Source organism: Triturus cristatus, chromosome 7 (genome assembly GCF_964204655.1).
Source record: "Triturus cristatus chromosome 7, aTriCri1.1, whole genome shotgun sequence".
NCBI classification, from domain to species: domain Eukaryota; kingdom Metazoa; phylum Chordata; class Amphibia; order Caudata; family Salamandridae; genus Triturus; species Triturus cristatus.
Window position 1 is genome coordinate 1,849,238,502 of NC_140590.1, and position 25,202 is coordinate 1,849,263,703.

At 45.4% G+C, this 25,202-nt stretch overlaps 1 long non-coding RNA gene across 1 annotated transcript in view; it reads left to right on the plus strand.

Annotated features, from left to right (window-relative positions):
- Positions 1-24,403, plus strand: part of LOC146813430 (uncharacterized) — a 339,990-nt gene extending 315,587 nt beyond the window's left edge. Inside the window, exons 6-7 of the long non-coding RNA XR_014966977.1 lie at positions 16,652-16,716; positions 24,277-24,403. This is a non-coding gene — a long non-coding RNA (uncharacterized LOC146813430). The remainder of the gene's footprint in view (positions 1-16,651; positions 16,717-24,276) is intronic.
- Positions 24,404-25,202: the final 799 nt, after the last annotated feature.

Sequence of the window (25,202 nt, forward strand, 5' to 3'; positions counted from 1 at the left end):
CCTTCAACTCCCAAATGATGGAGTAGTATGGCTTGTTTATGTACAGGTCCATATTTGTCTGCACCTGTTGCCAAAACATAAGTGAGAAATAGTTTCTTCCATTCTTTCCAAGGGATAGGGGGGTCCCCAGGAGTAGGAAGGAAAGAAGGAGGGGCTGCCAAACCCTGATCAGCCATTTGAATAGTTTTCTTGGAACACAATAATAATGTTTAAGAAATTACTCTGAAAAGAAAATTTGTGTTAGTAACAATAAGAAAATTAAAAATGAAAACTGGTGTGGAAACTGCAGAGAATATAAACTATTGTCACTTAAATCTTAGAATTGTCAGTTACTGAATACTTGAATAAAAGTTATAAAGCGGTGAACACAACACCTCCTGGCCGTCGATATGATGTCCCTGCTTTTAGGCTGTGCAGCAATGAACGAAGGGCACACGGAACAGAACAGGCATTAAAAGCGCCTGGAGAGTTTCCAGTTCCAGGGCGCGTACATTTGGCTTATTTTTCAAAGAAAATTGGGCTCATTTCGCATGCGGATGACGTATGCACGCTTCCGCGCATGCTCGTTCTTTGAAATCCTCCCTTAGGCGCGATCGCTTCAAGATCGCTCTGCTCTCGAGCCGGTACAGAGACTCGCGCTTCTACAATGGATCCGCTGATGGCGCCGAACTCACGCGCAACCACTTAATTTAGAAGATGCAACAGCAACGGTATGTTTACGAAAACATATCCCTTCATAAATTTACGGGTGGAGATCCAATTCAATATTGTAGAATCAACGTAAATGAAAAACACTTTCACCTCCACAGTTAATTGTAGAAAGAAGTAACCTGGTTTCAACGTTAACGGTTACAGTCTAACACTTGAAGCGATCATCAATTTAAATGTATAATTCTTATAGATGAATTCGCAGAAACACAGGATGGATATCCAAGAAGCTCTCCGTATTAACAAGAAAGAGAGTTGAACAGTATTGACTATAAAAATTTAGATGGAGGCAAAATCCATGTAGATATGAGGTGAAGAAGTATAGTAAAGTTCAGGATTCAGAGAGTTCGGAGAAGGTACATACCAATTACTTTAGGTATCTTTTTCTTTCTTCTTTTCTTTTCTTTTTGAAGTAGTGGGTTCGTGAAAATGAATGTAGGTTTCTTTCCAGGGGTGGGAGTACTCCTTGTCTGCCCCCTGCGCACATGGTCTACTCGTCGCCAATGTAAAGATCTCCCCACAGAAGTTGAAGTTGAATATCTTTATTGGTAGTACAAAGTATCAGGTACCTCCAGCTTCCTTCTCCTGCTCTCTAGCTCTAACCTCCCCTTCCTTGAACAACAACATTCCATCCTAGCAACACCTCTAACATTCCATATTAAATGAGTCTCCACACTTTCCCTACTGTTGCACTCACAGGAGTGGGAATAGTAATGTGTACACCTCCGCTATCCAACATTTTCCCTACTGTTGCACTCACTGGAGTGGGACTATTAAGTTTTACCCCTCCGCTATCCAGAACGTTCCCTACTGTTGCACTTACTGGAGTGGGAATAGTAATTTTTACCTTTCCGCTATCCAAAATTTTCTCTACTGTTGCACTCACTGGAGTGGGAATAGTTATTTTTTAACCCTCTGATATCCAACACTTTCCCTACTGTTGCACTCAATGAAGTGCAAAATGTAAGTTTAAAGACTATTAAATATTTGTATGTTTTAATTTATAATATAATGTTTTTTTTAATTCGATTTTATGTTATAGATGTATGTATATACATATATTTGTACATTTGTATATATTTATAAAATGCAAAAATAAAGTAAAGTTAATAGTTTAATATTTGTTTTAAAGTAAATATATTTATATATATCACATTGATATATGTATGTTTATTTTTTTTTTAAATAACTGTGTTTCTTATATTTGTTAAAATGTATATTAAATCTAAATAATTTTTTTAAGTTTACTTTATTATTTAATATATTTAACATTATTTTATACATATAGAAAAAATCGATATTTTGTACATCAATATTTTTACATTGATATTTTTTGGGGGATATTTTTATACTTGTCATTATAAATATAAGATGTCGATATTTTTGACATCGATATTTATGACTGGACATTTGTGTATAGGGATATTTTCGGCGTCGATATTCTATCAGTGAACCATGCTGCAGCATGTCTCATCCAGGGCTTGAAAAAATGGGCTCACATCACCCCCATTCTGATGGAGCTCCATTGACTCCCCTCGTTGGCCTGTACCATGTTCAAAGACCGCTGCATTATTTACAAAGCTTTCATGACTAGCACCCCGGCTTCTCCTTCAGACAAGCTATCTCAGTGGATTTCGGCACACTCTGGGGCAGGACACAATCAGAGAGTAGACTCTGAAGTATTACAAAAAACAAGACAGAAGGACTTTCCCATCCCAGGGTCTGGATTATCATCTCTGTATCGCTCAAGACTTTCCCAACGCTGCTCCAATCTAGGGAAGAGTTGAAGACTCGCCTCTTGAAAGAGCGCAACATCACAACACATTAACCGTCCGTAAAGCAGATTCTTCTCCTATTACTCGTTTACTTTATGCTTGTCTTCGAACATGTACAGCACTCCACTGCCTTGTGGCTGGGTTGACACTATAGAAATACTCTATACATACCTATACATACTTAATTTGTACCCTCGATTGGCTATGGCAAAGCACTCTACACTGGTATCTCCAACCAACTCAGCGAAGACTGCTGGCCATTCAAACCATCGCCGCCAGACTCATCCTATACACCCCCAGAAACGCGCACATCACAACCTACCTCATGAAACTGCACTAGCTACCCACCCAGAAATGCTGCAAATTCAAACTTCTCATCCATACCTACAAAGCCCTCCACAACGCAGGATCAGCCTACCTCAAAGACCAACTCCATCTCTACCAACCCTCCGGACAGCTACGCTCCACCTTTCTCACCCTGGCACGAATCCCCGGCCTCCTCTGAAGCAAGAGAGGAAGAGAGGCATTCTCCTATCACTGCTCTAAGCTGAAACAAACTCCCTCTAAACAAAAAGCTGAAGGCCTGAATGTTTGACTTGGAGCGGCGCCAGACCTACGCTTCTGCTCCGGGGCCTGGATACCCTCATGGATGATCAGCTGCACCATACAAATCTACATAACACAACTCTTTTTAGTGTCCTCTTAGAGAGGAACAGTGTGATATGACTGAGTTCTCTCCTCCCTTTTTTGATTATATACTTGGCTCCTCCTGCCTATTGATCCAAGTTTAAGCCTTTAGTTAAGTGCAGGTAAATCCCAGCCTAACATAAAGTTATTGGAAAGCATTCAATGTGATTACAATGCAGCTGCTGAATGTCACACCCAAGGTTGCTTCACACTCTCTCTCTTCCAATGCACAAAGCCTTTGGGGCACCCACATTCAATTCATGTCAAATACCAGAATTTACTCGTGCAAATTCAGATTTGTAAGTCTCTAAACCTGAATTCACACCTGTAAGTCGCTTTACTCACATGTAATATTACACTGTTATGTGTAATGTTATATGGAATAAATCTGCTCCCTTGTGCTGGGACCAGACATTCCAGCACATCATTCTAGGCTAAATAGCTGAACACCAAACCTTGAAATGGATTTTAGATTTTCTCTATTCAAAGTCAGGAGTAGATTTGTATTCCAAGTGGAAATGTGGAGGTAGCACTGTAGGAATTTTGAGGGTGTATATTAGAGAGTTTCTCATCAGAAACAATATTTCCCTCCCTGAGGAAAAAAAACATACCATGTGCCAAAACACTTTTGCTGTTCATTTACGCATGCTTAAATGTGCACCTTGTATATTTATGCATGTGTAAATACTAACACGTGAGTATCCTGGAAATCAATGGCGTTTGCAGATTTCCAGGAAGTTTATGTGTATTTCAATCATTGGTAAATCTACTCCAAACGTAGGTGCAAACCTAGGGGAGTAAATTTATAATATTTCACTTGTTTATTTCCACAAGTGGCGGTTTGTCGTTTACTGAGTACATCTTTTTATCATAACTGTAGCGTCCTACCCAGCCTGGTAGCATGCTGATGAATACCTCACACACGGAGCACTGTACTGTGCATCTTTATTCAACGTAAATAACTATGTTAACTACACTTGCATTGCATCATGAACTTATATCAATACACCTAGACACACCCAACTCTTATGCCATCCTACGTAGTCTTTTGGGGACCAGAATGGTCCCCCTATACAACTATATACAAGACATTACATCTCCCCCTTTGTTAAATAAAAAGTACCAAATTTATATGTACACATTACAGCTCCTTAATGAGGCGTCAAGGCACTCGAATCAGCCTTCCAGATTGTGTTGTGTGAGGTTGCGGAGGCGAAGAACAGACGCGTGACTCGGCTGCAGGGGATGCAGAGGCAGGCCGTGAACTCAGACTCTTCAGACTCTCAGGAGGGTATACCTCAGTGCAGACGGTAGGAGCTGACAAACATTGAGGCAGAAGTTTGAAACGGGACGAATCCCATGTAATGGACTTGCCGGGACTTTGAGCGGTCACCTTATGTCCCTTGCTACTCATGATCCGCAGCGGGTCAGCCTCACTCGGAGTATCAGACTTGCACTTCTGTTTCTGCTTAACCAGAACCCGGTCTGTCTCCTTGAAGACCATGTCCCGAGTACCTCCTCATCGAGCTGCATAAGTCTTCATTTTGGACTTGTTTACAAAATCTGTTTAACGGATTTCATCAGCACCAATCATTCTCTGATGGCTCCATTGGGGCCTATTTCATTCCCATGGCTCTCTCAAACATCTAGGCGGAAGGGCTTTCCCCTGTTGTGGAATGGGGAGTGGACCTGTACGCACGAAGGGCGAACACAGAGCTTATCGAAGGTCACTTTACTCCAACGCAGCACGCTGAACCACTCTCTTTAGTGTACTCATAAAGCGTTCGACAACCTTGTTTGTCTGGGGCCAGAGAGGGGTGCTTTTATGATGTTTTACATTTAGATTTGAAAGAAAATCTTTAAACTTTCGACTGTTGAAAGGTGGGCCGTTGTCAGAATTTAAAACCGATGGAACAGCCCATGTGGCAAAACCATAATTCACGACCCTAATGACTTTATCATGCATCATTGAGGACATGTCTTTTACAAGGGGGAACCTGGAATATTCATCAACCATTACCAGTAGATTATGTGCATTGTTGAGGGGACCCAAGAAATCAATGGCAAACCTCTCCTGCGCTTGCTTAAAAAAATCAGACCTGGGCAGAGGTGTTGCGTTGTCTTGGGAGACAGACAGTTATACAGATGACAGGCCTTTAACTCTCTTTCAACTCTTTCATCAAGTCGAGGAAATCACACTCGGTCTCGGAGAGCTCTCTTAGTGGCTACAATGCCACGATGACCCTCAGGGGCCAGTTCAATCACTCGCTGTCTCAAGCTATCGGGAGTGGCAATCCTTATGCCTTGCAAAATATTGCCGTCTTGAACAACAGACGGTTCTTCTCTGTCATTTTTAAACTTTTGATATTCAAAATCATCTGTCAGAGGTCCTCCAGGATTGCTGTGAAATAATGTCCTTGAGGATAATCATGTCTCGATCTTTGTTTGTCGCAGCTGGAATTTGTTCTACAGGTAGAGCAGGCAGCAAACTAGATTTTAGTATGAAGTTAACATAGGCCTCAGCTCTTTTGGACATAGCTTCATGGCACTGCCATCGCACTTGTGAAAAATTGCCATCAAGATTTTGGTCTTTCCCTGTCTGGTGCACAATCGTGTAATCATACTCTTGCAGTCTCAAACCCCACCTTTCAATTCTAGGGGGAATCTTGGCTTTTGGATTCTCAAAATTGGTGAACGTCTGGTGGTCAGTGACAAGTGTAAAACGTTTCCCGTACAAAAAGACATGGAAGCCATTCCACAGCTAGACTTTCTTTTTCAGGTTCGGTAGCAAGTTCGGACTGCAACAGACTTCTGCTTGCATAAGCCACGATGTGTCTCTGAACATCTTCATGACTATTGTGCTGAGCAAGGATCGCACCCAACTCCACTGGGCTTGCATCAACCACAATTTCAGTATGCAGGTTTGGATCAAAATAGGCCATCTCAGTAGCTTTTTCTATGCCATGTTTTATTTTCTTAAAACTGTGATTACGCTCATGCGACCACCTGAACACAGCTTTCTATTTTGTTAGGTCTCTCAACGGTGCATAAGCAAAGGTACTCCTACAAACCCCGGACTCCCTTCTTTGGGCTTTTGTAAGTGCACAGCAGCCATTATAAGGTATGTAGTGGACATTGGCAAGTAGAGATGTCCAGCTGCATAATGGCTTCACCGAACCAGATCAAGTTTGGTATCAAACATGTTGATAAAACGCAACTACACTGATTACAGTATTAGTTGTTTGATACCAGGTACTGAGGAGCTCCTTAGAGGATCCTCCAATACCTACCTGTGTAGCCTTACGGTGTCTGCCTGTCAGCCCCTGCTGCTGCCGGCATCAGACACTGCTCTGCCCCCTGCTGGTGAGCTTCACTCGGGCAGGGGAAGCTGAACAAAGGATTTCCTGTGAAGGAGAGGTGTGACCTCTCCTTTAGAATTAGGTAGGGTGGGGGTGGTCAGAGCACCACCAGACTGCATTAAAGTGCACATTTAGTGCCCACTTTGCATAAACCAGTTTGGCCCACTTCAGGAATCCGTGGCTCTTGCTCTGGTGTGAAACTACACAAAGGACAGAGGTGTTCCCCCTGTTAGGACCTGCGCCTATAAAAAGAAACATGCAAAATGTTTCTCTCTGATCCTTGTTAAAGATTTGTTAGAAAGCATAATCTGGAACAGATCTGGGGACTGCAGCAAAGCTAGGCGGACAAAGATCTTACCCTGCGGCAAGGCAAAAGGTACCGAGCTCTCATTACCTTCCGCAAGGCAGAAGGTGGTGAACCCTCATTACCTGCTTCAATGCAGAAGGTATGGTGCTCTCATTACCTGCACCATGGCAAAAGGTACAGACATCTCATTACCTGCAGCAAGGCAGAAGGTACTGAGATCTCATTACCTGCAGGAAGACAGAAGATATGGTGCTCTCATTACCTGCACCAAGGCTGAAGGTACAGACGTCTCATTACCTGCACCAAGGCTGAAGGTACAGACATCTCATTACCTGCACCAAGGCTGAAGGTACAGACGTCTCATTACCTGCAGCAAGGCAGAAGGTACTGAGCTCTCATTACGTGCAGCAAGGCAGAAGGTATGGAGCTCTCATTACCTGCACCAAGGCCAAAGGTACAGACGTCCCATTACTTGCACCAAGGCCAAAGGTACAGACGTCCCATTACTTGCACCAAGGCCAAAGGTACAGACGTCCAATTACTTGCGCCAAGGCCGAAGGTACAGATGTCTCATTGTTAAACACAAGTGGGGCTGCTCCTAGAAAAGTGACCTAAAAGTGCTTGAAACTAAATTGTGAGTGTGGACATCTCACAAAAAGTGAAGGACCGGCCTCACACACCTCCTGGTGTCATGCTTCATCATCGGCCGTCCTCGGCCTCTAAAAACTTAGTTTGATAGAGGGCGGGCATACACCTGACGACAGGGATGCACTTCTAAACTAAGTGGGGGCCCGTGAGTAGTGAATGTGATTTAAAAACCATTACAGTTGTCAAATCAATTTTAAATAGGTGGGCAACTGTATGGTATTAAAAAAGGTGTACGGTGACCTGGGGAAATTATTGTCCCATCACCGTGATATATGGGGTCAACATGTTTCTGCCTGGTGTCCCAGATGTCTCATTACCTGCAGCAAGGCAGAAGGTACAGAGCTCTCATTACCTGCAGCTAGACCAAAGGTACAGAGCTCTCATTACCTGCAGCAAGGCAGAAGGCACAGAGCTCTCATTACCTGTAGCTAGGTAGAAGGTACAGAGCTCTCATTAACTGCAGCTAGGCAGAAGGTACTGAGCTCTCACTACCTGCAGCTAGGCCAAAGGTACAGAGCTCTCATTGTTAAAGATTTGTTAGAAAGCATAATCTGGAACAGATCTGGAGACTGCAGCAAAGCTAGGCGGACAAAGATCTTACCCTGCGGCAAGGCAAAAGGTACCGAGCTCTCATTACCTTCCGCAAGGCAGAAGGTGGTGAACCCTCATTACCTGCTGCAATGCAGAAGGTATGGTGCTCTCATTACCTGCACCATGGCAAAAGGTACAGACATCTCATTACCTGCAGCAAGGCAGAAGGTACTGAGATCTCATTACCTGCAGGAAGACAGAAGATATGGTGCTCTCATTACCTGCACCAAGGCTGAAGGTACAGACGTCTCATTACCTGCACCAAGGCTGAAGGTACAGACATCTCATTACCTGCACCAAGGCTGAAGGTACAGACGTCTCATTACCTGCAGCAAGGCAGAAGGTACTGAGCTCTCATTACGTGCAGCAAGGCAGAAGGTATGGAGCTCTCATTACCTGCACCAAGGCCAAAGGTACAGACGTCCCATTACTTGCACCAAGGCCAAAGGTACAGACGTCCCATTACTTGCACCAAGGCCAAAGGTACAGACGTCCCATTACTTGCGCCAAGGCCGAAGGTACAGATGTCTCATTGTTAAACACAAGAGGGGCTGCTCCTAGAAAAGTGACCTAAAAGTGCTTGAAACTAAATTGTGAGTGTGGACATCTCACAAAAAGTGAAGGACTGGCCTCACACACCTCCTGGTGTCATGCTTCATCATCGGCCGTCCTCGGCCTCTAAAAACTTAGTTTGATAGAGGGCGGGCATACACCTGACGACAGGGATGCACTTCTAAACTAAGTGGGGGCCCGTGAGTAGTGAATGTGATTTAAAAACCATTACAGTTGTCAAATCAATTTTAAATAGGTGGGCAACTGTATGGTATTAAAAAAGGTGTACGGTGACCTGGGGAAATTATTGTCCCATCACCGTGATATATGGGGTCAACATGTTTCTGCCTGGTGTCCCAGATGTCTCATTACCTGCAGCAAGGCAGAAGGTACAGAGCTCTCATTACCTGCAGCTAGACCAAAGGTACAGAGCTCTCATTACCTGCAGCAAGGCAGAAGGCACAGAGCTCTCATTACCTGTAGCTAGGTAGAAGGTACAGAGCTCTCATTAACTGCAGCTAGGCAGAAGGTACTGAGCTCTCACTACCTGCAGCTAGGCCAAAGGTACAGAGCTCTCATTACCTGCAGCTAGGCAGAAGGTACAGAGATCTCATTACCTGTAGCTAGGTAGAAGATACAAAGCTCTCATTAACTGCAGCTAGGCAGAAGGTACTGAGCTCTCACTACCTGCAGCTAGGCCAAAGGTACAGAGCTCTCATTACCTGCAGCAAGGCAGAAGGTACTGCGCTCTCATTAACTGCAGCTAGGCAGAAGGTACAGAGATCTCATTACCTGCAGCTAGGTAGAAGGTACAGAGCTCTCATTAACTGCAGCTAGGCAGAAGGTACTGAGCTCTCACTACCTGCAGCTAGGCCAAAGGTACAGAGCTCTCATTACCTGCAGCAAGGCAGAAGGTACAGAGCTCTCATTACCTGCAGCTAGGCTGAAGGTACAGAGCACTCATTACCTGCAGCAAGGCAGAAGGTACTGAGCTCTCATTACCTGCAGCTAGGTAGAAGGTACAAAGCTCTCATTACCTGCAGCAAGGCCAAAGCTACCGAGCTTTAATTTCCGGCAGGAAGGTCGAAGGTACCGAGCTCTGATTACCTGCAGCAAAGGCAGAAGGTACTGAGCTACCGTAAGATCTGTCAAGAAGTAAGAAAGAAAGATTCCTTGGATGATGTTCCTTCATTCTCTCAATAGTACAAGTTGAGTCTTTGGTCAAGTCTGGCAAACTTTCTGGTTCTCTGAAAAATCTTTTCCTCTGAAATCAAAGGAAACACTCATGTATAACCTGCTCTGGGTAGCTCCCTTTTGAAAAATCCAACACCTGTGGAAAGGTTTTGTGTCACTGTAATCCGAGATGTGTCCTGATACCCAGCCAACCTCCCAGAGAGAGAGACCGCTAATAACTCAGCTACAGAAATACAATCCTCCTGCACCACCCACTTCTCCTCCTTACCCAGGGTACTGCCCTTAAGAGGAGTGAGTTATTTCTAAAGGTCTGATGTCCGCAAGTAAACAGATGGCATGAAGAGTCCTGTGCAGTCCAACACTGGGGAGTACAAAGGTCTCTGCCTTTCCGCTGCTTTTCATTGGCTACCTCTGCACCGTAGAGCCTTGCTTAGGTGGGTCATTTTTCAACTATTAGTCTTACACAGCGATTATTGTCCGGCTGAGCCCGACATCTGATAAATACACCACAGGGACGTATTTAGAGTTTGGAAGACAAGTGCTGTAGACTCGAATGCATTTGTATAACAGGGGATGGCACATCCGCCATGTTTGTAATGGAGTATCCTGTTTGCCATATTACAAGTGCCGCAGACTACAATGCATTTTTAATTTAGGGGATGGCACATCCTCAAAGTTTGTGATTAAGTTTTATGTCTGCCATATTACATGTGCTGTAGACTATAAAGTATTTTCAATACAGTGGATGTCACATCTGCCGTGAGTGTGATGGAGTGTCCTGTCCGCCATATTACAAGTTCTGTAGACTGAAATGCATTTGTAGTACAGAGTATGGCACATCTGCCATGATTGTGATGGAGTGTCCTGTTCTCCATATTGCAAGTGCCATAGACTATAATGCATTTGTATTTTAGGGGATGGCACATCCACCATGTATGTGATGGAGTATCCTTTCTGCCATATTACAAGTGCTGTAGACTATAATGTATTTTCAATACTGTGGATGGCACATCCGCCACGTTTATGAGAGATTATCCTGTCCGCCATATTGCAAGTTCCATAGACTATAATGCACTTGTATTTCAGGGAATGGCACATCCACCATGTTTGTGATGGAGTATCCTATCTGCCATATTACAAGTGCTGTAGACTATAATGCATGTTTAATACAGCGGATGCCACATAAACCATGTTTGAGATGCCATATTACAATGGCCATAGGCTATAATGCAATTTGTAATACAGCGGATGGCACATCCACCATGTTTGTGATGGAGCGTCCTGGCCGCCATTTTGCAAGTGCCTTAGACTCTACTGCATTTGTATTACAGCAGATGCCACATCTGGCGTCTTTGTGATAGAGCGCCCTGGTCTCCGTATTGCAAGTGCCGTGAATTGTAATGCGTTTGTAATACAGCGGATGCCACATCCAGCATGTTTGTGATGGAACGCCCAAGCCCCCCTATTGCAAGTGCCGTAGACTGTAATGCGTTTGTAATATAGGCAAATGCTATACTTGGTGTGTTTGTTATGGAGCGACCTGGCTGCCATATTGCAAGGGACGTGGATTGTAATGCGTTTGTAATACAATGGATGCCACACTCGGCGTGTTTGTGATGGAGCGACCTGGCCGCCATATTACAAGTGGCGTAGACTGTAATGCGTTTGTAATACAATGGATGCCACAATCTGCGTGTTTGTGATGGAGAGTCCTGCCCGCCATATTACAAGTGCCGCAGACTGTAATGCGTTTGTAAAACAGCGAATGCCACACCCTGCGTCTTTGTGATGGCGCGTCCTGACCCCTATATTGCAAGTGTTATTGACTGTAATGTGTTTGTAATACAGCGGATGCCACATTCGCCATGTTTGTGATGGAGCATTTTGTATGCCATATTGCAAGTTCCGCACACTGTAATGCCTTTGCAATACAGCTGATGCTACATCGCCATGTTTGTGATGGAGCGTCATCTCGCCATATTACAAGTGCTGTAGAATGAAATGCGTTTGTAAAACAAGGGATGGCACCTCAGCCATCGGCGAATCCTGTCCGCCATATTATAAGTGTCCTAGAGTACAATGCGTTTGTAATACAGGGAATGACACATCCACCATGTTTGTGATGAATTATTCTGTCCGCCATATTACAAGTGCCATAGATTACAATGCATTTTTAATACAGGGGATGGCACATCCGCCATGTCTGTGATGGAGTATCCTGGCTGCCTGATTCTAAATGATTCGCAGGGATGAAAAAAACTTTCAAGGAAAGATAAGTGGACAGTGAGGGCAGGGTGGAGGAAGTGTAAAAACTCAGCAGCCTCGGTATTCGACAACCCGACATTCGACATTCGTCATTTTTTTGTTTGTTTTTTACAAGTATTGTTATGCAGTGACAAGTTAAGAATTTTTGGGACCCCAGGCAACAGATATTTCCGACCCCGTTTGAAATGGAAAAACTTTGCATTTATTACCCCTACTTGGCTCATTCAATCTCTTGTGATGCTAAAAAAATATTGAATTATATAAGTTAAACCTTCAGAAATGGGGGCTGTGAAAATGCCGAAGGCTGAAGGTAACAGGTGTTCGTCAGTAAAATAGAACCAAGAGAAAGCCTGGACAAGCACTGATAAAGGCATTTGTTTTTGAGCGTGAATCTTGTTTGTTTTTTTGCTTACAATAAAAACATTTTATGTGGACTTCAGTGTCTAACCAGCTTGTTACTCTCTCAATAGTTAAAAGATGCTAAGGGTGATGTGGTTGATTTTTAGTGGACTAGAGCACACCATTAAAATAAGACATTCGCACAGCACTTGAAATGTTATCTTTTTTGACGCCTGATTGTATTCATGAATATGTAGCCATTCATTAGTGGCCTTCTTGCAGAAAAAAATCTAAGTTCTGCTCTGAGGATCACCATTCATTGTTTAAAATCTGATACTTTCTCTCCCCGTCTTGTCCCACTTTCCCTCTTCTGTGTGTGTCTCCTTCTTTGGCTGGAGAGTTACCCGTGACCTGCTGAGTTAGAGACAATGAACAGCAGAAGATACTGGAGAAGGACAGAGACATAAAAAGAGCATGAAATGTGGAGTAGAGGAGAATGTGGTAGAGACAGAGGTTATATAGAAAGATATGAGGTAGGAAGAGAGGTAAAGTATATAGATAAAGCTGAGGTGGTCAGGAGAAAAGATAAATAAAGAGAGGTGAAGGGGGCTGATGTAGGTGGATAAAGAAAGTAAGAGAAGTAGGTATGGTTTTAAAGTGAGGCAGAGGGAGAGATGGGCAGAAGGAAATGGAGAGAGGGAGTATAGTTCGCCAAAGGGGTGAGGTAGAGAGGGAAGTTATGTAGAAAAAGAGGTCAAGGCACTGAAAGGCTTGAGTAAAAAACAAAGAGATGCGAGGTATAGAGAGAGCAACATGGGAAGAGGTATAGAAAACCAGATCAGGTGAAGAGATTGGTGTGGAAGGGAGAAAGGTAGAGAGAAGGGTGAAGGGTAGGAAGAGCAATGTGATGTAGAGAAGAAAAAACAGGATGCTGAGAGACCAATGGGAAGCCCAGGAAGTCGGTGATGTTGATACAGATGCAGACAGAGTTCTCAGCTAGTGGAAGAGACAGTGAGGTAGAGAGATCTATAAAGAAGAAGGTACAGGAAGATAGTTGAAATGAAGGGAGTTAGTTGAAATGAAGGAGGCCCAGAGAGATGGGTTTGTGCAAGAGAGAAAGAGACAGAGAGGATTTGATGATTGAAGTAGAGGAATAGATATAGCGAGAAAGGAATGAGATGTGTAAAGAAGCATATGGAAGGGAGAAGAGGCCGAATGAGAGCAAAGGAAGGTGGAGAGAAGAGGTGCTGAACCAATGGTGAAGCAAATTTAAAAGGTAAGCAGCTAGAGATCTGCCGGAAGGGAAAGGTGAGGCTGATGTGAGGTAGAGAGAGAAAGAGATAGAGAGGTAAAAGGCCGCGTTGAGGGGGAGAAAAGGTTGAGAGAGAAGTAAGGTACAGATATGGAGAAGGAGGTAAGGTAGAGAGGGAGTTGTGTGAGAAGTGAAATGACAGAGGAGAGGTACAGTGAGGTCAGAAAGAGCAGAGCGGTACGGGGAGGGATGAGGTACAGAGAACCTTGAGGTACAGGGAGGTGATTGATAGCGATAGATGGTAGAGGTAGCCCAGAGATTGATGTAGATGCAAAGCCATGAGACAGTGGTGGGGGTAGATCATCCACTATAAACAAATCTGTGTGCTTCCCTCCAGATAGATGCAAAACAAAGGATGAGTTGGCATGGGAAAAGGACTTTTCACAAGAATGGCCTATTACTACTTGGGATAAAGTATGGTCCAAAATTCATAAGACCTCTTGGGCTGCAAACACCACACAAACCCTTTTTTTCATTTATCATCGAGCGCTATTTTCCCCTGTGTCTTTGGCATCTTTTTCATCAGAAACACCCCCTATTTGTTTGTCCTGCCCTTACCCCACGGCTGGCTTAAAGCATATGTTGTTTGAATGTCCTCCAATTCATCAGTTTTGGAAACTAGTCGAGTCTTAAATTCAAATTTATTTTAGAGTCCAGATCCATTTTTCTTACATGCACATTTTCCTTGGCACTCTCTCCCCCCAATGGCCTCAGTCACCCCTTAGTTTTAAGCTTCTAGATTTATTGTTAGCGATTGCATTTCATTTAATAACCTCTAATTGGAAACAGGCTGATAACGTCACTTTTAGATTTTGGTGGAACGCAGTCTGTTTTCACCATGGGCTAGATACTGATTATGTTTCCCCCATATGTCTAGCAGTTAAAAGAGATCTTCTATGGCTCCCTCTGACAGCCTATTTATCCCTAGCCGCCTCTTTAAATGTTACGTCTACGAACAGACCAGATGACGTACGGAAACCACCTTCATTTCTCCCTTTGCCTTCTTATTTTCAGATGATTAGTCAGTCCTGTACTATTGAATGTATATTATTCTGTTTTCCCTTTTCTTTTTTCTTTTAATCCTATTACTGTTATGCTTACAATGATACTTATTTAGACAGTTGCCTGTTATCTTTAATGGTTTTTATAATATTTGCATTTTTGCATTCTCTCCCTCCTCTTCCCCCATTCTTTATGTGATGCATCATTCTTTGTGTACAGCGTCAGATTTATATCTTTTTATGTTTCTACTTTATCTATTCATTTATGTAAAATAGGTTTCGTTATATCAGTATATTACTGTTTCTTTCTTTTTTGCTTTGTTTCTTCTTTAATAAAATCAAACTTTAAAAAAGTGGCGGGGTAGATGAAATGGAGTGAGGTATATTGGGTATAGTGAGAGGGGTGAGGTATATTGGGTATAGTGACAGGGGTGAGGTATATTGGGTTTAGTGAGAGGGGTGAGGTATATTGGGTATAGTGAGAGGGGTGAGGTATATGGGGTGAGGTATATTGGGTATAGGGAGAGGGGTGAGGTATATGGGGGATAGTGAGAGGGGTGAGGTATATTGGGTATAGTGAGAGGGGTGAGGTATATGGGGTATAGTGAGAGGGGTGAGGTATATGGGGTATAGTGAGAGGGGTGAGGTATATGGGGTATAGTGAGAGGGGTGAGGTATATGGGGTATAGTGAGAGGGGTGAGGTATATGGGGTATAGTGAGAGGGGTGATGTATATTGGGTATAGTGAGAGATGGGTGAGATGGACAAAAGTGAGCCGAGATTGAGAGAAAGGATGTAGGTACAAAGATCTGTAGAGGGAAAGCGAGCGGGGTAAGGTGGAAGAGGTGAGGTGAAGTAAGGAGGAAGAAATGACACCCATGACCTTTCACTGTTACTGCCACCACCTGCCTCAGAGAGTGAGGACTGAGGCTGGGCCGGCCACACGTGCACTAAGGGCCTGATTGGTCGCCCTTTCAGCTGCTGCAAAGCCATCACAAGTGATGCAAAGAGCGCAGAGTGCAGATTTGTGCCTCACACTCCAGATCAAAGTGTGTTGTGCACTGGAAAGTTTACTGAAAGTAATGTTAAAGCAGTGCTAAGCTCTCCTTAGCATTACTTTGCATCAAGGGGCCGCCCATGGGTGGTATATGGACATTCCTAGGCGACATGACATTTCTTCCCTTTGTACTTTTATTGCACAAATCCCTATATACTAACGTTTGTAGAGGAGGTTTTGCTCTTAAACAACATACACCATCTTAAAGGCAGGCACAAAGTTAGAGAAAATATTTTTTTCTTCCAATTTACATGCGTGCCGCACTGTTCAACACACATGTGAAGTAGGAAAAGTTTTAAAGTTTGTTTTGTGCTGGAAGGCCACCTTTCCAGAACAAAACCTGTGCTAGACTCACACCCTTACCTTTGCAGTATGGTACAAAAGTGTGTACAGTGCACAAGGCAACCAAAATGTGCGCTAGTACTCAGTAAGAGATCAGCAGTACAATATCTCAGTAGACACAACACCGTCCTGCTCCCTCCCTTTCATGCATTGCAGTGCAGCAACTCTTGCCGCGGTGCCTGAAATAATAATATAGCCTCCATGTTCCTGTTAAACATGCACAGCTGTCAGTTTTAAAAAGAATCTAGTTTTTATGAGAATTTTGACTTTCCTATTCACTTCACCGGTAGGGGACCTTGGAAGGTGGGCACTGGGCGATTGCCCACTTTGCCCATCCGTTAAAGTTCTTTGCTGCTATATCCCTTCTAGCTACACCACATTTCAGCACTTTCTCACTCTCACACACGGTTATTCTAATATATTTTATTTATCCTGCAGTGAAATACTTACTAAAAGCCTGACCCTGACAAGTACACATTTCATCATTGTAATTACATGCCTTCTCTTCACACAGATAATGGCGGGCCACTAGAAAAGGATTCTGCCCCAAACTGAGGACATTGAATGGTTCAGAACATGGTAAGAAGGAATATGTTGTTCAAGGAAAAACAGAGTTATAGTTAATGAATGTGTGCATGCATCGGCATGAGTGTGTGTGTTTGCATGAGTGTGCACATTCGTGCATCCGTATGAGTGTGTGTGTTTGCATGAGGGTGCACATGCGTGCATCCACATGAGTTTGTGTTTGCATGAGTGTGCACATGTGTGCATCCGTATGAGTGTGTGTTTGCATGAGTGTGCACATGCATGCATCGGCATGAGTGTGTGTTTGTATGAGTGTGCACATGCATGCATCCGCATGAGTGTGTGTGTGTTTGCATGAGTGTGCACATGTGTGCCCACGCATGAGTGTGTGTGTTTGCATGAGTGTGCATATGCGCGCATACGCATGTGTGTGTTTGCATGAGTGTGCACATGCGTGCCTACGCATGAGTGTGTGTGTTTGCATGAGTGTGCACATGTGTGCATCCGTATGAGTGTGTGTTTGCATGAGTGTGCACATGCATGCATCCGCATGAGTGTGTGTGCTTGCATCAGTGTTTGTGTTTGCATGAGTGTGCACATGTGTGCATACCCATGAGTGTGTGTGTTTGCATGAGTGTGCACATGCGTGCATCTGCATAAGTGTGCACATGCATGCCTATGCATGAGTGCGTTTGCATGAGTGTGCACATGTGTGCATACACATGAGTGTGTGTTTGCATGAGTGTGCACATGCATGCTTACACATGAGTGTGTGTGTTTGCATGAGTGTGCACATGTGTGCATCCGTATGAGTGTGTGTGTTTGCATGAGTGTGCACATGCATGCATCCGCATGAGTGTGTGTGCTTGCATGAGTGTGTGTGTTTGCATGAGTGTGCACATGTGTGCATACCCATGAGTGCGTGTGTTTGCATGTGTGTGCACATGTGTGCATCTGCATGAGTGTGCGTGTTTGCATGAGTGTGCACATGCATGCCTATGCATGAGTGCGTTTGCATGAGTGTGCACATTTGTGCATACACATGAGTGTGTGTTTGCATGAGTGTGCACATGCGTGCATACCCATGAGTGTGTGTGTTTGCATGAGTGTGCACATGCATGCATCCGTATGAGTGTGTGTGTTTGCATGAGTGTGCACATGCGTGCCTCCGTATGAGTGTGTGTATTTGCATGAGTGTGCACATGAGTGTATCCGTATGAGTGTGTGTGTTTGCATCAGTGTGCACATGCGTGCATACGCATGAGTGTGTGTGTTTGCATGGATGTGCACATGCATGCATACGCATGTGTGTGTGTTTGCATGGGTGCGCACATGCATGCATACGCATGAGTGTGTGTGTTTGCATCAGTGTGCACATGTGTGCATACGCATGAGTGTGTGTGTTTGCATGGGTGCTCACATGCATGCATACGCATGAGTGTGTGTGTTTGCATCAGTGTGCACATGCGTGCATATGCATAAGTGTGTGTGTTTGCACAGTATTTACACAGAATAACGGAACCAAACATATAGTGGGACAAAATATTGTGTTAAGAATATCGAGGACAAAAATATCATGAAGGTACGTTTCCATAGGTAAGTAGAATTGTTCTATATATAGCTCCCCATATATGTACCTTGATGATATATATGTCCTCAAGGTATGAAGATGTGGAGTTAAGAATAGTAAATCTGTACTTACCTATTTGCACTTACCTTCTCGATATTTTGGTCCTCTATATTTTTGATATGATATTCTGCTATTTTTGGTGCATGTTTGCACATGTGCACCTACATGCATATGCATGAGTGTGGGTGTTTGCACATGTGTGCATGCATACGCATGAGTGCATGTGTGTGCACATACACCAATATGTCTGCGCTCCTCTTTGTAGCATGTATGTGCCTGTGTAAATCAGCTGGTGTTTCCTTTCCTGATCTGCATCTCAAGAAGCAATTTACAAACACTGCAAGGCATTTACCTGTTTTTAGCATCGTTGAGTTGACACAGTCAGCATCATAGAGATCACGCAAACACCCGCTCCACAGGGTGAAAAGTGCCACAAGCTAGACCCCCTGCAGAGGCGAGCCCACCAATGTGAGGGTGCTGACTCAGGAGTACATCTGAAATGACCATCAAGGAAGCTACATCTCTAATCTTGACACTGCACTCAACCAGTGCCCGCCTCCTCTCCTTCGTGGGGTGTGCACCTGAATATCGACACCGGAATACTAATGTCACACGATATCGTGCTTAAGATATTTGAAATAAAATATCAACAGGGAAGTCATTCTGGATTTTTTTTAACCTACCTCTACAAATATGCAGATTGACTAAATATATATATATATATCTATCTTTAAGGTATGTAGATGTGATGTTAAGAACAGTAAATCTATACTTCCCTATATGCACTCACCTTTCATACTTTTGTCCCTCAATATTCCTGTACCCCGATATTCTGGAGGTCGATAGTCAGGGGTACAATCACTCGCGGCACATTGGAGGTTTAATAACTCCCAGACTCACCATGAGGCCGACCTTCAAGCACACACTCGACAGGACATGAGCATCACTGGTAGGAGTAGTTTTCACATTATCTTTATTTCATTGGGTGGTAGTAGGAGGAACAGTGAATAAGAAATCACTCCAGCGAGGGATGAACCATCATGGAGTAGGCAGCAGTGCTACCATGACCAAGCTGAGCTCCCGCTGTCGCCGATCTTACCAGCACTCTCCTCTGGCCTCCCGTTGGGTCTGACACGGCTCCGGGCTACCATTCCTTGCAGAAGTCGATCCCAGGGCCATCTTGGCTTCAGATCCCTCCATCCGCCCTCTCGCTCTATCAGCTTCCTTCATGAAGAAGCCCTGCTTGGACCAAAGGAATATCAACCTTTCTACTAAGACCCAAGATGCTCCCGGACTGCACAATTTGGTTTTTTTTTTTTTGATAAACAAATTTTTATTGTGTTTTGCGGCATAAAAGACAGTATCAAGAGTAAGATACAGCAGTGCATTAAACAAGGCATCAGTAACTGCATTTGGATAAGCATCAATAAACCATTGCAAAGACCCTCCCACCCTCCCCCATCCTCCGTCCCCACCCCCCGCGCCCCCACCCTTCAAATCATGCCCCCCAGCCACTTCCCCCATATCTTGCGGAATTTTTTGGGGCAGCCTCGCGCAGCACACAACGACCGCTCCTGGGCCGCACACCAGTCCACCCCTCTACTCCAGGTAGCCACTCTGGGTGGGTCCGGTTGTGACCATACTGCCGCTATGTCTCTCTTAGCCACCATAAGGGCAGTGGTGAGGAAGTACTTTTCGTTACGGGATCCGTCGATCCCATCCATGATGCCCAGCAGGGCCATTCTAGGCTCATGGGGAACCTCCCAACCCAAGACCTCCGCTAGCTCAGTTTCAATCGCTGCCCAGTAATCGTGTAGACGGGAACAAGACCACACCATGTGGAAAAAATCTGCCGGAGCCACCCCACACCGGGTGCAGGAGGCGTCCACGCGGAGACCCGCCCGGTACAGGCGGTCTGGGGTCAGATAGGCGGTGTGTAGGTAGTAGATTTGGATGAGCCGCAGCCTAGCGGAGGTGGTAAGCGACCGAGGGCCCATAAGGGCGTCCCTCCAGTCCGCCTCGTCCAGGGGTCCCACCCAGGCCTCCCATCGCTGTTTGAGCCCGCTCCAGTCCACCGGGGAATTGTTAATCAGGGATTTGTAAATGCGGGATATACCCCCCTTTCCCAGATACCCCAGCATCACCTGAGCTTCAGGTGGGCTATGGGGAGGCAGTCTGGAGTCTAGAGGGACGTGAGCCCGGACCGCGTGGCGCAGTTGAAGGTAGCGGTAGAATTGGGAGGGCCGCAGCGAGAAGCGGGTCTGAAGCTCTTGGAAGGAACACATGCGGCTCCCACGCCATAAGTCGCCCAGACAGGAGATACCAAGAAGATCCCACTGCCGAAAGCCCGCCAATCCCACCACCTCCCGCAGCCAGGTCCCGTGCCAAAGCGGAGTGAGTTGTGTGGACGTCCCCGACCATCTAGTGTACCGCAGTGCCGCGCGCCACGCGAGGAAAGGAGCCCGCACGACGTCGGGGAGTGATAGGGGGACCGTTGTGCCATAGAGCATGTTTTGGATGGAGGAGAACCCAAGGCCTTGCACCTCGAGACGGTAAGCCGGGTCGCCCCAGCCTCCCGAGAACCAGTCATGGATCACCAGTAACTGGGTGGCCAGGTAATAAAGATATAGATTGGTCATGCTCAGACCGCCATCATAGGAGGGGACCCTGCATCGATCCAAGGCCAGCCGAGGCCTACCGCCGCCCCAGAGGAATTTGGTCACCATTTTATCCAGGTCTCGGAACCACGGGCGCGGAAAAGGGCATGGAGTATTTTGTAGTATGTAAAGAAATTTGGGGAGGATCATCATCTTGTATAGAGCGACTCTCCCTAGCGGATTCAATGGGAGGGACTGCCACCGGAGCATGTCTGACCTGGTTTTGTTGACTACCGGAGCCACATTAAGGGCCCAGCATAGTTCCGGAAGGAGGGTGACCCAAATCCCCAGGTATTTAAAGGAGAGTCTCCGGAGGGGGATGTCCGACTGCCAGTCGAAGCATTCCCGCGACGGGTGTAGCGGGACTAGGACGGATTTTTTGGGGTTCAGGTGAAGACCGGACGCTTGGCCAAATCGATGGAGGATCCGACGGACCCGGGGTCCCGAGGTCGCTGGGTCCGAGAGATAGAGGAGGACGTCGTCCGCGTATAGGGCGATTTTGTCGGGGGCCACATCCGGCCATTCCCATCCTCGAAGAACAGGATCCGCGCGAATCAGCACCGCCAGGGGTTCCATCGCCAGAGCGAAAAGGAGGGGCGAGAGCGGACAACCCTGGCGCGTCCCCCGGCCTATGGGAAATGGGCGAGAAAGTGCCCCATTGACCAACACACGGGCCCGCGGGCGCGCATAGAGGACCATTACCATGGCTCGGAACCGGGGGCCGAAGCCCATACGCTCCAGGACCTCACCCAAGTACGCCCATCCCACGGAATCAAAGGCTTTTTCAAAGTCGACCAAGAGGAGGGCCAGATAGGGGGAAAGGCGGCCGCGGTGCGCCATCGCGAGGTGGAGGCGCCGTAGACAGTGTCTGGTCCCCCGCTCCGGCATAAAGCCACATTGGTCCGGATGGACCAGGGAGGCGAGCGATGGGCGTAACCGTTGCGCCAGGACCGTGGCATAGATTTTGAGTTCTGTGTTAATAAGGGATATCGGCCGGTAGTCGGAGCAGGACCGCGAGGGAGGCTGTGTCTTGGGGAGTACAACTATGGTTGCTGTATCCGTTTCGGGCCGGAACGAGCCCGTCTCCACCACGGCCGCAAAGAGGTCTCGAAGCCTCGGGGCCAGTGTCTCACGGTAGTGAGCGTAATATTCCTGGGGGAATCCGTCAGGTCCCGGGGTCTTCCCGGGTGCCAGGCGGCCGATCGCTTCTTCAATCTCCTGTAGCTCGATCGGCGAATCCAGGGTCTCAGAAATCTCAGGCTGCAGCCGCGCAAGTGTCGCCCCGTTTGTTCCCAGTAGCTCGTTCAGGGAGAGCGTGGACGGTCGGAGACGGTACAGCCGGGAGTAGTAGTCAGCGAATGCCTGGGCTATCGCCACTGAGACCGTGTGGACTCCACCCGCGGGGTCCGCGATGGCTGGAATGATCCTGCCCGCCCGGGGATAGGTCGCCAGGCGGTGGAGAAGAGTGCCGTTTTTGTCTCCCCAACCGTACACCCGGGCCACCGAGGAGCGCCATAGGATCTTCGCCGCTTCCAGGGAGTGCAGGCGAATCTCTTCCCGCAGGAAGGCCAAGCGACGAGACCGTGCGGCATCGGCTAAGTTACCCAGACTACGCTCCAGTTCTAAGGCCTGGGCCTCACAGTCCGCGAGCTTCTGGGATTGAGCCCGTCGTTGACGGCACAATTTGGTTTTAAGAAAAGGAAATCCATTTGTAAAAATGTCATCCTCAGGGCCATCGATGCGTAGTGGAGTCATTGTTAAAATGGCCTTCGCGTAACCAGCACGTGTGCACAGCAGGCTGTAGATGTGTGGTGCAGGGATCCAGGCTCCTCATATGGTGCTTGCTGGGATCCAAATGTACTTCCCTCTTCAAGAGCTGTTCTCAAAGGCTTGGCCAACCCCTATTGTGTCAGTGCTTGGAATTACATCTAGGCCTCGTCTAGATGCCGCTCTTGTGTCGTGGACCATCTAAAGATGGACCTGGTCAGAGATGAGCACCGTGGACTCACATGTGGTGCCCACGCACTGGGGCAAGGCTCCTCTCACGAGCTGTGGTGCAGGTGCAAGGCGTAAGAGCCAATGAGCAAGTGAAATGTTTCCTAGATAGCGACTTGTTAGCAAAGAACCAAGAGGTGAACAGCTTCGCGTCACTCTTTATGAGAGCATTTTGCAAAACTACCTTATTTGGAAGATCCTGAAGAAATGGTGGAACTCCCGTTTCTGAGACACAAACCAGGATCATTTAATTGAGTTCAGGGGAAGTGACATGTGGTTCAATTGGAGCAAAATAACAAGAAAATGCAGTTGTAAAAGTACAAGAGCAGGCGATTGGGAGTGTGGGATTCCACGTCTTCCTTATAAACGACTGTGAACATTATCATATCTCTGCTCTGATGTGAAGGTTACAAAGAGGACCAGAAACATACATAGGGGAGCCATGTATCTTTATGGCAACCCGGGAGTGAACTTCCAAATGGCAGTGGTTGCAACAGAAATTATTCAAATCATACATTACCATTGATTCATACATTTACTAAGTTGTACAATAGATGGCTTTCTGTACAAATGGCTGTTAATCATGTTATGCAAGGGCAATCATTTTGTAATTACATACACAAACTGCATAATGACAAACATAGCAACAGTGAATATGGCACAATGCACACCAGCTCATTGCTTAACACCCACTTATTTTCTGTATATTCCATATAGTGCTGATGGTAGCCATATTCGTACCCCAGTTACATAAACAATGGCCTTTCCATGGGCACGTCTATTGTAGATGCATCGTTTCACCCCTTGGTTGAACTTCACTGGGTCTGCATCAGGACCAAATGAATTCAGTAGGATGCTCCACAGATTGCTTAAAAAGTGAAAGAGAACTACCATCAGCCTGAAACATCAAACACAAAGCCTTAACTTGCTCTATTGAAATAGGAACAACATTATTTACACAGCATATTACATAATTTTCTGTGGAGGAATATAAGTATACCTCCCCCTTACCAGGAGGATGATGTGGAGTAATTTCTACCTATTAAATATCTGATATTAGCCTTGAAATAAGGCATTTGTATCATAAAACAATTCATGTAAGCAAAACATGTCAAATGCTGATTTGCCCTAGAATTGCACCGGGATTGTCTGTCAAATTGAACTGTAAACTAGGAATATTTTTTCTGTTTTTTTAAATGTTTAAATATTGCATTCGACACTTGAGAAACAACTACAGTGAGTATGAGTTATTGATAGATTGCATAATATATGGATTGATTTATTAAAAGTTCTTGTCTCTTTTCTTTTTTTCTCCTGTGTTTCTTCTTTCAGAAAACAAGTGGATGCTGATGCCTCATCTGAAATATTATATTTATCATTCATTTTCTGAGAGGTGGAAGAATAGATTATTTTCATCAGACTCAGTTTATAATTAATAAATGAATTAACGTTTACATTGAAAAATGATTGTTATTTGTTTTACATTTATTTTGAATTTTTTCAGAAATATCAGGGTGCATCTTGAAATGTCCAACTGCTGTGGCAAACAGTAGTGAGTGTTGATGGTTCGGGCAGTGATTGTTTCTGGTTTGGGACTTGTTTCTCTTCTCCTGCGTAAACTCCATGTTTGCTGTAGTTCATCTTCTCCTGCGGTGTCAGGTGTGAGCCACGGACGAGACTACACCATCAATTTCTAATTCTCCCACCCAAAGATCCATGCGTCAATTATCTAAATCCTAAATTAGCCAATGTCCACCCTCAATCTGCCCATCCAACCTTGAATTTCTCAAAATATTCAACATCCCTCACTCAGTCAACCATTCATACACTTGTCGTCCATCCAATTTGCCATCCCAAGCTTTGACAAGAATCCCACCACACGCATGGGGTTGGCTCAAGCCATTAGAGAAAGAAGTGGGCTCAGACCATCAGAATCAAACCCTCTGCCCACCCCTGCTTCTGCTGGACCGTGAGGAATCCCTCTGTGAGGAATACATCTACTGGCTTCCATGCTTGGAACTCCTAAGTTACTTTACGAACACTCAAAAACACAGTGGTCGATCTTAAACCCATACAAAAGATTACCTTCCCTTTCCTTCATCCACCCATGTGAATACATCATTGGTTCGTATTTTTGATACTGACTCCTATTCCTTCATGCATCTATTTATCTGTTGACCCACACAACTGGTGAATTACTCGCCTCATATTCACCCACTTGTTGACCTGTTTCTTAACTCTCCCATCTGTATCTCGCT